The 12519-nt window shown below is 44.7% G+C and overlaps 1 protein-coding gene across 5 annotated transcripts in view; it reads left to right on the forward strand.

The window, feature by feature from the left end:
• LOC115150688 (voltage-gated potassium channel subunit beta-2) overlaps window positions 1-12519 on the forward strand; it is a 155657-nt gene that overhangs the window by 6081 nt on the left and 137057 nt on the right. Inside the window, exon 2 of one of the 5 annotated variants that reach the window (XM_029694214.1) lies at window positions 10356-10459. The exons of 1 other annotated variant lie outside the window; for it this stretch is intronic. The gene's annotated coding sequence lies outside the window, so the exon portion shown is untranslated. Of the gene's footprint in view, window positions 1-9971; window positions 10460-12519 lie in introns of those variants that run through there. 3 more of the 5 variants (XM_029694218.1, XM_029694216.1, XM_029694219.1) reach the window with 3 other exon arrangements.

The raw sequence follows: 12519 nt of genomic DNA on the forward strand, positions 1-12519 counted from the left end.
ATATTGTCAATGATCTCAAGGCAGCTGGGACCATAGTCACCAAGAAAACAATTGGTAACACACTACGCAGTGAAGGACTGAAATCCTGCAGCGCCCGCAAGGTCCCCCTGCTCAAGAAAGCACATATACATGCCTGTCTGAAGTTTGCCAATGAATATCTGAATGATTCAGAGGACAACTGGGTGAAAGTGTTGTGGTCAGATGAGACCAAAATGGAGCTCTTTGGCATCAACTCAACTTGCAGTGTTTGGAGGAGGAGGAATGCTGCCTATGACCCCAAGAACACCATCCCCACCTTCAAACATGGAGGTGGAAACATTATGCTTTGGGGGTGTTTTTCTGCTAAGGGGACAGGACAACTTCATCGCATCAAAGGGACGATGGACGGGGCCACGTACCGTTAAATCTTGGGTGAGAACCTCCTTCCCTCAGCCAGGGCATTGAAAATGGGTCGTGGATGGGTATTCCAGCATGACAATGACCCAAAACACACGGCCAAGGCAACAAAGGAGTGGCTCAAGAAGAAGCACATTAAGGTCCTGGAGTGGCCTAGCCAGTCTCCAGACCTTAATCCCATAGAAAATCTGTGGAGGGAACTGAAGGTTCGAGTTGCCAAACTTCAGCCTTGAAACCTTAATGACTTGGAGAAGATCTGCAAAGAGGAGTGGGACAAAATCCCTCCTGAGATGTGTGCAAACCTGGTGGCCAACTACAAGAAACGTCTGACCTCTGTGATTGCCAACAAGGGTTTTGCCACCAAGTACTAAGTCATGTTTTGCAGAGGGATCAAATACTTATTTCCCTCATTAAAATGCAAATCATTTTATAACATTTTTGACATGCGTTTTTCTGGATTTTTTGTTGTTATTCTGTCTCTCACTGTTCAAATAAACCTACCATTAAAATTATAGACTGATAATTTCTTTGTCAGTGGGCAAACTTACTGTCACGGTTGTCGTCGGTAATGGAGGACCAAAACGCAGCAGGTATGTGTATGCTCATCTTGCTTTTTAATACATACAAAATGAACACCAAAATAACAAGAACGAACAATCAACAAAAAAACAGTCTGGTAAGGCACAAGGCTAAACACAGAACAATCTCCCACAAAATACAATACAAACACACCCAACTAATATAGGACTTCCACTCAAAGGCAACACCAAACAGCTGCCTTCAATTGGAAGTCCAACCCCAATTAACTCAACATAGAAACACACACACACTAGACTAACCATAGAATACATGAAAACCAAACAGTGCCCAAAAAACCCCGGAATACTTAAATCAAATGCCCCTTCAACAAACACACCACCCCGAACCACATAAAACGAATACCCACTGCCACGTCCTGACCAAACTACAATACCAATTAACCTTATACTGGCCAGGACGTGACACGTACAAAATCAGCAGGGGATCAAATACTTTTTTCCCTCACTGTGTATATACACACACACACACACACACACACACACAGCTCTGAAGTGACAACGATACTGAAGTCTGCTTAGGAGACAAATACTCTCAACTTTGAATAATAAAAATAGAGTCTAAGTTACCTGTGATGAATGCTGAAAACAAAAACTAATTTCTATATGCAGGAAATCCTATTTTAATAATGGGCATGGTAAGAATTGACTACCAAAGTGTGAGTCATAATTCCCATGATACCTTCTAGCAAAATCTGAAAAGCGGTTTCCTTCATTTGTTCCATAGGATATTTTTAGATTTAACTTAAAATAAGGTCTGTGTTTGGTTTAGGCTTACACCACCTTGCCAATTTTATAACTGTGTAGATATCCATAGGCTATAACTCTGATCAATATAAGCGAAGGTAATTTTTTTTGTAGAGTGGATTTATGAAAATATGTTGACAAACGTTACCTAGTGAGATTTACACGGGTATCAAAACGCCGAGGCGGTTTAAGCACAAAACACAGACCTTATTTGAAGTAGATCAAGACATTCTCTATGGAAGACATGAACGGTAAAATAACGAAGGAACCCCTTGCAAGTTCAGCCGCAAGTTATTACAGGAATTATGACGTGTCGACTATTTCTCTCTAAACCATATACCTTTGACTATTACGAGCCTGCTCCTGCCTACCATCGCTCAGTCAGACTGCTCTATCAAATATCAAATCATAGACTGAACTATAACATAATAAACCTTAGGTCATTAATATGGTCAAATCCGGAGACTATCATCTCGAAAACATTATTCTTTCAGTGACATACGGAACCGTTCCGTATTTTATCTAACGGGTGGCATCCATAAGTCTAAATATTCCTGTTACATCGCACAACCTACAATGTTATTTCATAGTTCCGTAAAATTCTGGCAAATTAGTTTGCAACGAGCCAGATTCTGTATACCCTGATTCTGCGTGCAACGAACGCAAGAGAACTGACACAATTTCACCTGGTTAATATTGCCTGCTAACCTGGATTTCTTTTAGCTAAATATGCAGGTTTAAAAATATATACTTCTGTGTATTGATTTTAAGAAAGGCATTGATGTTTATGGTTGGGTACAGTCGTGCAACGATTGTGCTTTTTTTCGCAAATGCGCTTTTGTTAAATTATCCCCAGTTTGGCGAAGTCGGCTGTCTTTGTTAGGAAGAAATAATCTTCACAGTTCGCAACAAGCCAGGCGGCCCAACTGCTGCATATACCCTGACTCAGTTTACAAGAGAAGTGACACATTTTCCCTAGTTAAAATAAATTCATGTTAGCAGGCAATATTAACTAAATATGCAGGTTTAAAAATATATACTTGTGTATTGATTTTAAGAAAGACATTGATGTTTATGGTTAGGTACACGTCGGAGCAAAGACAGTCCTTTTTCGCGAATGCGCACCACATCGATTATATGCAAAGCAGGACAGGCTAGATAAACTAGTTATATCATCAACCATGTGTAGTTAACTAGTGTTTTTGATTGATTGTTTTTTTATAAGATAAGTTTAATGCTAGCTAGCAACTTACCTTGGCAACGTAAAGCAGGTGGTTAGAGCGTTGGGCTAGTTAACGTAAGGTTGCATCCCCAAGCGCACAAGGTAAAAATCTGTCGTTCTGCCCCTGAACAAGGCAGTTAACCCACCGTTCCTAGGCCGTCATTGAAAATAAGAATGTGTTCTTTAACTGACTTGCCTAGTTAAATAAAGGTAAAAAAAAATATATAATAATAAATAAAAAAAATCTGCAAATCGGTGGCCAAAAATACAGATTACCGATTGTTATGAAAACCTGAAATCGGCCCTAATTAATCGGCCATTCTGATTAATCGGTCGACCTCTAATTAAAACACTTTTTAAAATCATTGTAATCAAAAACCGTGAATTATTTTTTAATAATCAAACTGACCCAACCTCATAAAGCACTCATCGCTCAGCACTAAAATGTGTCCTCCCCAAACAATATTTCCCAGCATTCAAAATGTTCACTTCACGCTACCCCTCTACACCAACAAAGTATTGGAGTTGTAGGCCTAGCTAGTTGCATAGTCACCTCTTTCTTATGTATGCCAGGAGAGACCGGTCACTTCAGTCCAGTGAGGACTGAATCATTGCATTCCATACTATGTTATGGGCTTAGTGAGGCTTGAAAGGCTCTGTGTAATTGAAGAAGTTCTAGACTAATACCTCAGCTTGTTATTTGTTTGCGTAATACCTGTTGTTTGTACAGTGTGTAGTAATCCCCAATGAGAGTTGGCTAAGACTTATTGGCTTCTGTGGCTGTCTCACGAGAAGGCTTGGGCCGTGTATCGTACATTGTCTTCAGAAAGTATCTATACCCCTTGACTTTTTCCACGTTTTTTGTTACAGGCTGAATTTAAAATGTATTAAATTGAGATTTTGTGTCACTGGCCTACACACAATACACCATAATGTTAAAGTGGAATTATGTTTTTTACAAATTAATTAAAAGTGAAAAGCTGTAATGTCTTGAGTCAATACGTATTCAACCCCTTTGTTATGGCAAGCCTAGTAACTTCAGGAGTAAAAATGTGCTTAACAAGTCACATAAGTTGCATGGACTCACTCTGTGTGCAATAATAGTGTTTAAGGACCCTCAGTCGAGCAGTGAAGTTCAAAAACAGATTCAACCAGAAAGAACAGGGAGATTTTCCAATGCCTCTCAAAGAAGGGCACCTATTGGTAGATTGGATTTTAAAAAATAAAATGCATGTTGAAGTTATTAATTACACTTTGGATGGTGTATCAATACACCCAGTCACTACAAAGATACAGGCGTCCTTCCTAACTCAGTGGACAGAGAGGAAGGAAACCGCTCAGGGATTTCTATGGTGACTTTAAAACAGTTACAGAGTTTAGTGGCTGTGATAGGAGAACTGAAGATGGATCAACATCATTGTAGTTTCTCCACAATAGTAACCTAAATCACAGAGTGAAAAGAAGGAAGCCTGTACAAAATATAAATATTCCAAAACATGCATCCTGTTTGCAATAAGGCACTAAAGTAAAACTGCAAAAAATGTCTCAAAGAAATTAACTTTATGTCCTTATGTTTGGGGTCATCATACAACACATCACTGAGTCCCACTTCATATTTTCAAGCATGGTGGTGGCTGCGTCATGTTATGGACATAGGGTCCCTCTAAACTGCATGCGGGCGTGCAGCTCCCTAGGCCTGCAGCCCAGAATAAATATCACACGGCGAGAAGCACGAGATTGAACTTCAGCTTCCCTGTTAGTTAACACTATCAACATTTACCTTTACTGTGGCAATTATGATCGAATCAACGCAATATTAGCCACTTTCAATGCAACATACTGAAACAAAACCAACTATGCAAGAGATTTTGTTGTAGGCAGACCGCATCGGAGTAGGATTCTATTGCACTGACACTCAGGACTCAGCCTGTACTCTACACTGACCGGTGAGGCATAACCAATCAGAGCTGCAGTAGCCATATATGCAAATATACCATTGCCATTGATCTGTGCGTTTACTTTGAACTGGACTGTTTACAGCATGAGGGGTTGTGAGTAGATGTGCTTGTTTAGAGATCAAAGCAAGAGCTGCATGTAGCTCGTGTGCACATTTTGTTAATATAAAGGGAAAGGGGGATTCCTAGTCAGTTGTACAACTGAATGCCTTCAACTGAAATGTGTCTTCCTGCATTTAACCCAACCCTCTGAATCAGAGAGGTGCGGGGGGCTGCCTTAATCGATATCCACGTCTTTGACGCCCGGGAACAGTGGGTTAACTGCCTTGTTCAGGGGCAGAACGATATATTTTTACCTTGTCAGCTCGGGGATTCAATCCAGCAACCTTTCGGTTACTGGCCCAACGCTCTAATATCCTTTGCTAGTTAGTGAGTTATTAGCCCAGTTATAGATCATTTGTAGTCAGCAATGGGGGCGTGATTTCTTCCTACAAGAGCACAAAATGTATACATTTATAGACATCTTTGAAAAGCAAGTTTTTTTCTTCTTAAAGGGCAGTGTTGTATTTTGAGACAGCCAGGAATAAGCTAAGTAGCCAATAGGCAGATGGTAGCATAATTTGTCGGATTCTCTGGAATAATAAAATAAATTATTTTCTAAAGTGGTTTCTTGCATCAAACAGCACAACAACATTTTCAGTCACCTCCTTGTTTGAAGGACAAGTGGATAAACAGGTTAATGTCAAGCCCTGCATGTTTTTTTCAAAAGTCTCATAAAATGTAGGCAGGCCTACATTGAACACCACACATTGGCTGCTACTGTAGGCTGAAGCACAGGTACAATCCTAGAGGAAAACATGGTTGTCTGCTTTCCAACAGATACTGGGAGACACATTCACCTTTCAGCAGGACAATAACCTAAAACACAAGGCCAAATATACACTGGTGTTGCTTACCAAGACGACATTGAATATTTCTGAGTGGCCTAGTTACAGATTTCACTTAAATTGGCTTCAGCATCTATGGCTAGACTTGAAAAGGGCAGTCTAGCAATGATCAACAACCAACTTGAGAGCTTGTACAATCGAGGTGTGTAAAGCTCTTAGAGACTTACCCAGTAAGACTCACAGCTGTAATCGTTGCCAAAGGTGATTCTAACGTGTATTGGCTCAGGGCTGTGAGTACTTATGTAAATTACATTTCTGTATTTCATTTTCAATAAATTTGAAAAAATGTCAAAACATGTTTACACTTTGTCATTATGAGGTATTGTGTGTAGATGGATGAGAAAAAACTAATATTTTATCCATTTTGAATTCACAACAAAATTTGGAATACTTCAAGGAGCATAAATACTCTCTGAAGGCACTGTATATGTCACGTCCTGACCATAATAAGTTGTTATTTTCTATGGTAGAGTAGGTCAGGGCATGACAGGAGGTGTTTGTCTGTTTTTGTATTTCTAGGTTCAGTTTCTAGTTTTGTATTTCTATGTTGGAGTTGTTTGCGTTGATCTCCAATTGGAGGCAGCTGATCCTCGTTACCTCTAATTGGAGGTCATATTTATGTTGATGTTTGTCCCACCTGTGTTTGTGGGTGATTATCTTTTGAGTAGTGTGTTTTCCTCTCTGCATCACGGTCTGTTGTTTTTTGTGTTTCAAGTATTGAGTGTATTGCATTTAGTTCCACGGAATAAATAAATATGTGGAACTACGAACACGCTGCATTTTGGTCCGATCCTTCAGACAGCCGTGACAGAATCACCCAGCAAAAAAGGACCAAGCAGCGTGCCGAGGAGGAGCAGGGATCCTGGGCCAGGGAAAGGGAAAGGAGCGAATGGAGGACGTCCTGGACATGGGAGGAGGTAATGGCAGAGGACAAGACCCTGCCATGGAAGCAGGTGGAGACAGCGAGGGAGGAACGGCGACATTACGAGGAGCTAGCCCAACGAAGGAAGCACAAGAGGCATCCCCCAAAAAATGTTTGGGGGGGCACACCGGAAGTTTGACAGAGTCAGGATGGAGACCTGAGCCAACTCCCCGTGCTTACCGTGTGGAGCGAGTAACGGGGAAAGCACCATGTTATGCGGTGATGCGCACTGTGTCGTCAGGGCGCACTCACAGGCTGGTGCGATCTGTGCCCCTGCCCTGCATTAGTCGAGCTAGGTTGAGCATCCAGCCAGAACGGGTTGTGCCAGCTCTACGCTCGAGATCTCCAGTGCGCCTCCACGGCCCAGTATATCCTGTTCCTGCTCCCCGCACTCGCCCTGAGGTGTGTGTTACTAGTCTGGCGCCTCCTATGCCAGCCCCACGCATCAGGCCTCCAGTGAGCCTGCCCAGTCCGGGGTGTCCTGTTCCTGCTCTCCGCACTAGCCCTGAGGTGCGTGTTACTAGTCTGGCGCCTCCTATGCCAGCCCCACGCATCAGGCCTCCAGTGCGCATCCCCAGTCCGGAGCCTCCAGCGACGCCCCTCAGTCCAGACCCTCCAGCGACGCTCACAAGTACGGAGCCTCCAGCGACGCTCCTCAGTCCGGAGCCTCCAGCGACGCTCCTCAGTCCGGAGCCTCCAGCGACGCTCCCCAGTCCGGAGCCTCCAGCGACGCTCCCCAGTCCGGAGCCTCCAGCGACGCTCCCCAGTTCGGTGCCTCCAGCGACGCTCCCCAGTCCGGAGCCTCCAACGGCGGTCCGCATCCCGGAGCCTTCAGCGGCGGTCCGCATCCCAGAGCCTTCAGCGGCGGTCCGCATCCCGGAGCCTTCAGCGGCGGTCCGCATCCCGGAGCCTCCAGCGGCGGTCCGCATCCCGGAGCCTTCAGCGGCGGTCCGCATCCCGGAGCCTCCAGCGGCGGTCCGCATCCCGGAGCCTCCAGCGGCGGTCCGCATCCCGGAGCCTCCAGCGGCGGTCCGCATCCCGGAGCCTTCAGCGGCGGTCCGCATCCCGGAGCCTTCAGCGGCGGTCCGCATCCCGGAGCCTTCAGCGGCGTGCATCCCGGGCTGCAGCAGCGGTCTGCAGCCCGGGATGCACGCCGCTGAAGGCTCTATGGTGACTTTAAAACAGTTACAGAGTTTAGTGGCTATGATATGAGAACTGAAGATGGATCAACATCATTGTAGTTTCTCCACAATAGTAACCTAAATCACAGAGTGATTCGAAAATGCTCCGAAAATGTTTGCAATGCGCTTGTTAGCATTTAGTTAGAATTGAGTTAGCATTCTCTATGGGGTTTTGCATTTACTTGTTAGCATTGCTAACCTTCAGATTACACAGGCTTAGTGGGGTTTGAAAATAGCACCCCTTGTGTTCAGTGCCGGTATTACCGAATATCCCAGTATGGCACAAGGTTGGTATGGAGGTAAAACAATCTGGATACCGCCCAAGCCAACTGAGGAGCAATCCTTTTAGGACAGCAGGCTCACTCACTCGCCATGATGCATCAGTCTGAGGCACTGATGAACAACTCAACCTGTTTTCATTGATTTGCGAAGATGCAATGTAAATGTCCTCATCTACTGTACATAGCTAGAGTTTGACCGTTCCTTTTGTTTTTGTTTTTTGGAGTAAATTAATCTAGCTGTTCAATGGTAGCCTAATGTAAATGAATCTGACCATTCTAATCAGCCAATCTGTTGTAATATAATTGAACACAGCAGGCCATACTAATGAACCTATTTCTACTGAGTAGGCCATGCTGAGATGAATCCCATTATGCTGATGTATAGGCTATTATTATACGTACCATCATTAGGCCCTAGGGCTATATGTGAATCCAGATAAACTAATACGAGAGCATTTTGGTCTGGTTCCAGGTAATAAATCCAAGTCTCAGTTATGCGCCTTGCATTTCTGTGCTGTCCCTGGGTAGTGAGTGAGGGGTTTGTGTAATTGGTTGGGCTGTTCTGAAGTACCCAGCTGCTAGTGAGGAGGGCAAACACTTAAGCATCTGGCAGGAACAGGAGCCGCGCCCAGCCCTTCCTCATGGCGCTATCAGGCTCCGATTCAGAGCGGAGCATCCTAATACACTTCAGATACTCACTCTGGTTACAGAGCAGCATACAGAACACCAGCACCTGGGAGCAATGGAGGTGGAGATGGGGGTTATGTAAGAGCAGCAGGAATGGAGGGAGCTGCAGTGGAGTAGCAGAAATATAGGTCAGTTTAGACCATTTCTGAATCGTGTCACTGAATCAAGCTAGATCTATTACACGTTTATCAATGTGTAATATGCAACTTGGCAGATACCATTTTCCTTCCTGAGTCATGTTGAAGGAAAAGGGATTGTAGAAGAAGCCCAAGTAGCATTCTCCTTGACCTATCTAGGGTTCCTTGAACTACCCAATGAAAATGCATGGATCTGTTCTAGTTCAGCATGGCACAGCTCTTCTGGATGCATAGCTGTCTGAGTGACACCCTTCACTGCTGGGACATGTAAAAAGGGTGGAGTCGAGGTGGAGCTGCTGGAACAGAAGCTGGCGATGTCGTGACTGGGCTTTAGCTCGGAGAGAGAGGCCAAGGACAGTTGTGCGCAACGGTAGAGCCACATTAGTCCCCCGGGGTTCTGGGCTACACACACACACTGAGGCACACTAACACTATCAGGGAAACTGAGCTGAAAACCATAGTCCCACAAACATACGCAGAGAAAATAAACAAAAAGAGGAAGAGTTAAGCAATGAATTAGATATTTTGCCAAGTTCCAAATGTAGGCTTACTGACCTGCTCTTATTCATGTTGAATGGCTTGTTTCACTAGAATTGGAACTTGGACTGCTATTGAGCTTCATTGGCCAATGCTTTCCTATGGTCCAGATAACGTTTGTAAACAACTACATTTCCCAAGCACACATGCGCTTGATCAGATTTGCCAGTCTTTGAACCCAATCCATGGCTTTTTTTTGTGCTTCAGTGATAAGCTACACAGCCTTGCCCTTCTGTCTGAGAAAATGGTTCCCTGCCATCAGAAGGCTGAAAAGGCACACGCTGCTATTGTCTCCATCCTCCAATCATCATTTAATTAATATTGGAGGAAGCTGTTTCCCACTTCCATCTCTTCTCCTCACCTTCTGTCTATCTCTCGCGCTCTCCCTCTGTTCCTCCGCATGCTTACTCTAGCGCTGACAGTGCAAAGGGAGGTGTGTGTGTGGGAGGGAGTGCCTTTAATGCATCTGTTCTCATTGACTCACACTGACTCTCTAGGTTCACTCATCACACACACACATTCATTCTCTCTCTCTCTCTCTCTATCTCTCTCTCTCTCTCTTTCTCTCTATCCCTCCCTCTCCTTGTCTCTGTCTTTCTGTTTCATGCTCAGACAGACATGTCCATTCTTTCAGTCGCTCAGACACACAGCTACTCACACAGGAACACATACTAGAGGGGAAGGCATCCACCAGTCCTCTCATTCCTCCTCACTCCTCTCTCCTCGCTGTGTTTTTCTACTTGGAAGCTGGCTGTACCATCCCTGCTCTGCTCTACCTCCATCCCAGCCCTGCTTCAGGAGGCTCAGATCGCTGCGCCAGGAGTCGGCAGCAGCCAGCGCACTGAGCAGAGGTGGGTGTTAGACTAGACTAGATCATCATGGCTGAGGCTCCACTCTCTAGCATCTCTCCCTCTATCTCTTCTCCTCCCTCTCCTCTGAACGACTGTGTAGATGTGTGTGCTTGTAGCACAGAGTAGATAGCATACAATGCTGCAATATTCTGTCTTTGTTTATACCTCTCTCACAGTCTCTGTGCTTCCTTCTATATCTGTCCATCCGCTGGTTTGTTGCTCTTGCTGCACTGAGAGGCGTCTGTGCATACCATATTACACTGGGTGTATTTCTGCTCTGTCTCCCCCATCTCTCTGTCTGCGTCTGTCATGGTTTATGCATGTCCTGTTCTCTTAAATTAATCCCAGGGACTGGCCATGGTGTCAGATTTATAGAGAACCACCTTAAAATAGCTTTGCAGTGAGGGTACACACACACACACACACACACACACACACACACACACACACACACACACACACACACACACACACACACACACACACACACACACAGTCTGTGGTGAGTTTTGAGCTGGAACCCTTACCTGCTCCTGTCAATGCTGCAGTGCCCATCTGTTGCAGACAATGTCGTATTTATGCAACACACTCCAGCTAGACATGTAAAGAAACTGTTTTTATAATGTTGTAGTGTTTGTGGCCCAAAGGTTGTGACAGTTGGCTGTGGCAGGGTGTGTGTGTGTGTGTGTGTGTGTGTGTGTGTGTGTGTGTGTGTGTGTGTGTGTGTGTGTGTGTGTGTGTGTACTCATGCTGGGGTTGTAGCAGCGGACAAGGATGCTGAGGCTGCTTTTAAGCTCTGGTCCAAGGCGGGGGCGAGCAGCACTAGGGGGAGGTGAGGAGAGGCAGGCTGCAGGGGTTTGGTGCAGTAAGTTGTTTCATGTAGCCAGCAGCAGCAGAGAAAGGAGAGCAAGGCAGATCTGTGTTGATACTGAATATTCTTAGGTGAGTTTTACTCTAGCCGAGACCTATATGACAAGATGTCAAAACAGTTATACTGTTAGTCTAGTCACTCTGGATAAGAGGTTCTGCTAAATGACCCCAAAAATGTTTAATGACAAAGTCGTGAATCCTTTGTGTGCCTATTGGGATGACGATAGACTATGCGAAGCATTTATCCTACATTAACACAACTGTAAAGATGTTTCTGTGCCCAATGTCCTTCATAAACGTTATGTTCTGTCCACCTGGAAAAGGCCTACTATAGGGCTTTGGTAAGGAACACTGGGTGTAATTACAAGTAAATGTTTAAGGCCTAATGTCTGATCTCCAGTTACAAGCCCACAGTTTCAGAGACTGATGTAACTAGCGCAGCATCAGACGACAGGGGGATGACCAGACTGATACACAGTACAGTAGTCATACAGAGGAGAGCTTCTTGGATTCTTCTGAGGGAGTCTTCCCTAAACGGAGCTCTTTAATCATCCTCAAGTCAAGATGTAGTGGCCAGTCTAGGTTCATAAGAGCTGTTAGAGACACACACACACACACACACACACACACACAATTGTCATACTTGAGTAAAAGTATAGATACTTTAATAGAAAGTTACTCAAGTGGAAGTCACCCAGTAAAATACTACTATTTGGTTCTAAATATACTTACGTATCAAAAGTACTTATATTAAGTGAAGCAGACGGTACCATTTTCTTGTTTTTTAAATTTACGGATAGCCAGTGGCACAGTCCAACACTCAGACATCATTTACTAAAGATGCATTTGTGTTTAGTGAGTCCGCCAGATCAGAGGCAGAAGGGATGCCCACGTGTTCTCTTGATAAGTCCGTGAATTGGATCATTTTCCTGTCTTGCTAAGCATTCAAAATGTAACAAGCCCCTTTGGGAGTCAGGGAAAATGTATGGAGTAAAAGGTGGTGTAGTGGTCTAAGACACTGCATGGCAGTGCTAGCTGTGTCACTAGAGATTCTGGGTTCGAGTCCAGGCCCTGTCACAGCCGGCCGCGAACGGGAGACCCATGGGGCGGCGCACAATTGGCCCAGCGTCGTCCAGGTTAAGGGAGGGTTTGGCCGGCAGGGATGTCCTTGTCCCATTGTGCACTAGTGA

Source organism: Salmo trutta, chromosome 16, assembly GCF_901001165.1.
Source record: "Salmo trutta chromosome 16, fSalTru1.1, whole genome shotgun sequence".
NCBI lineage: Eukaryota > Metazoa > Chordata > Actinopteri > Salmoniformes > Salmonidae > Salmo > Salmo trutta.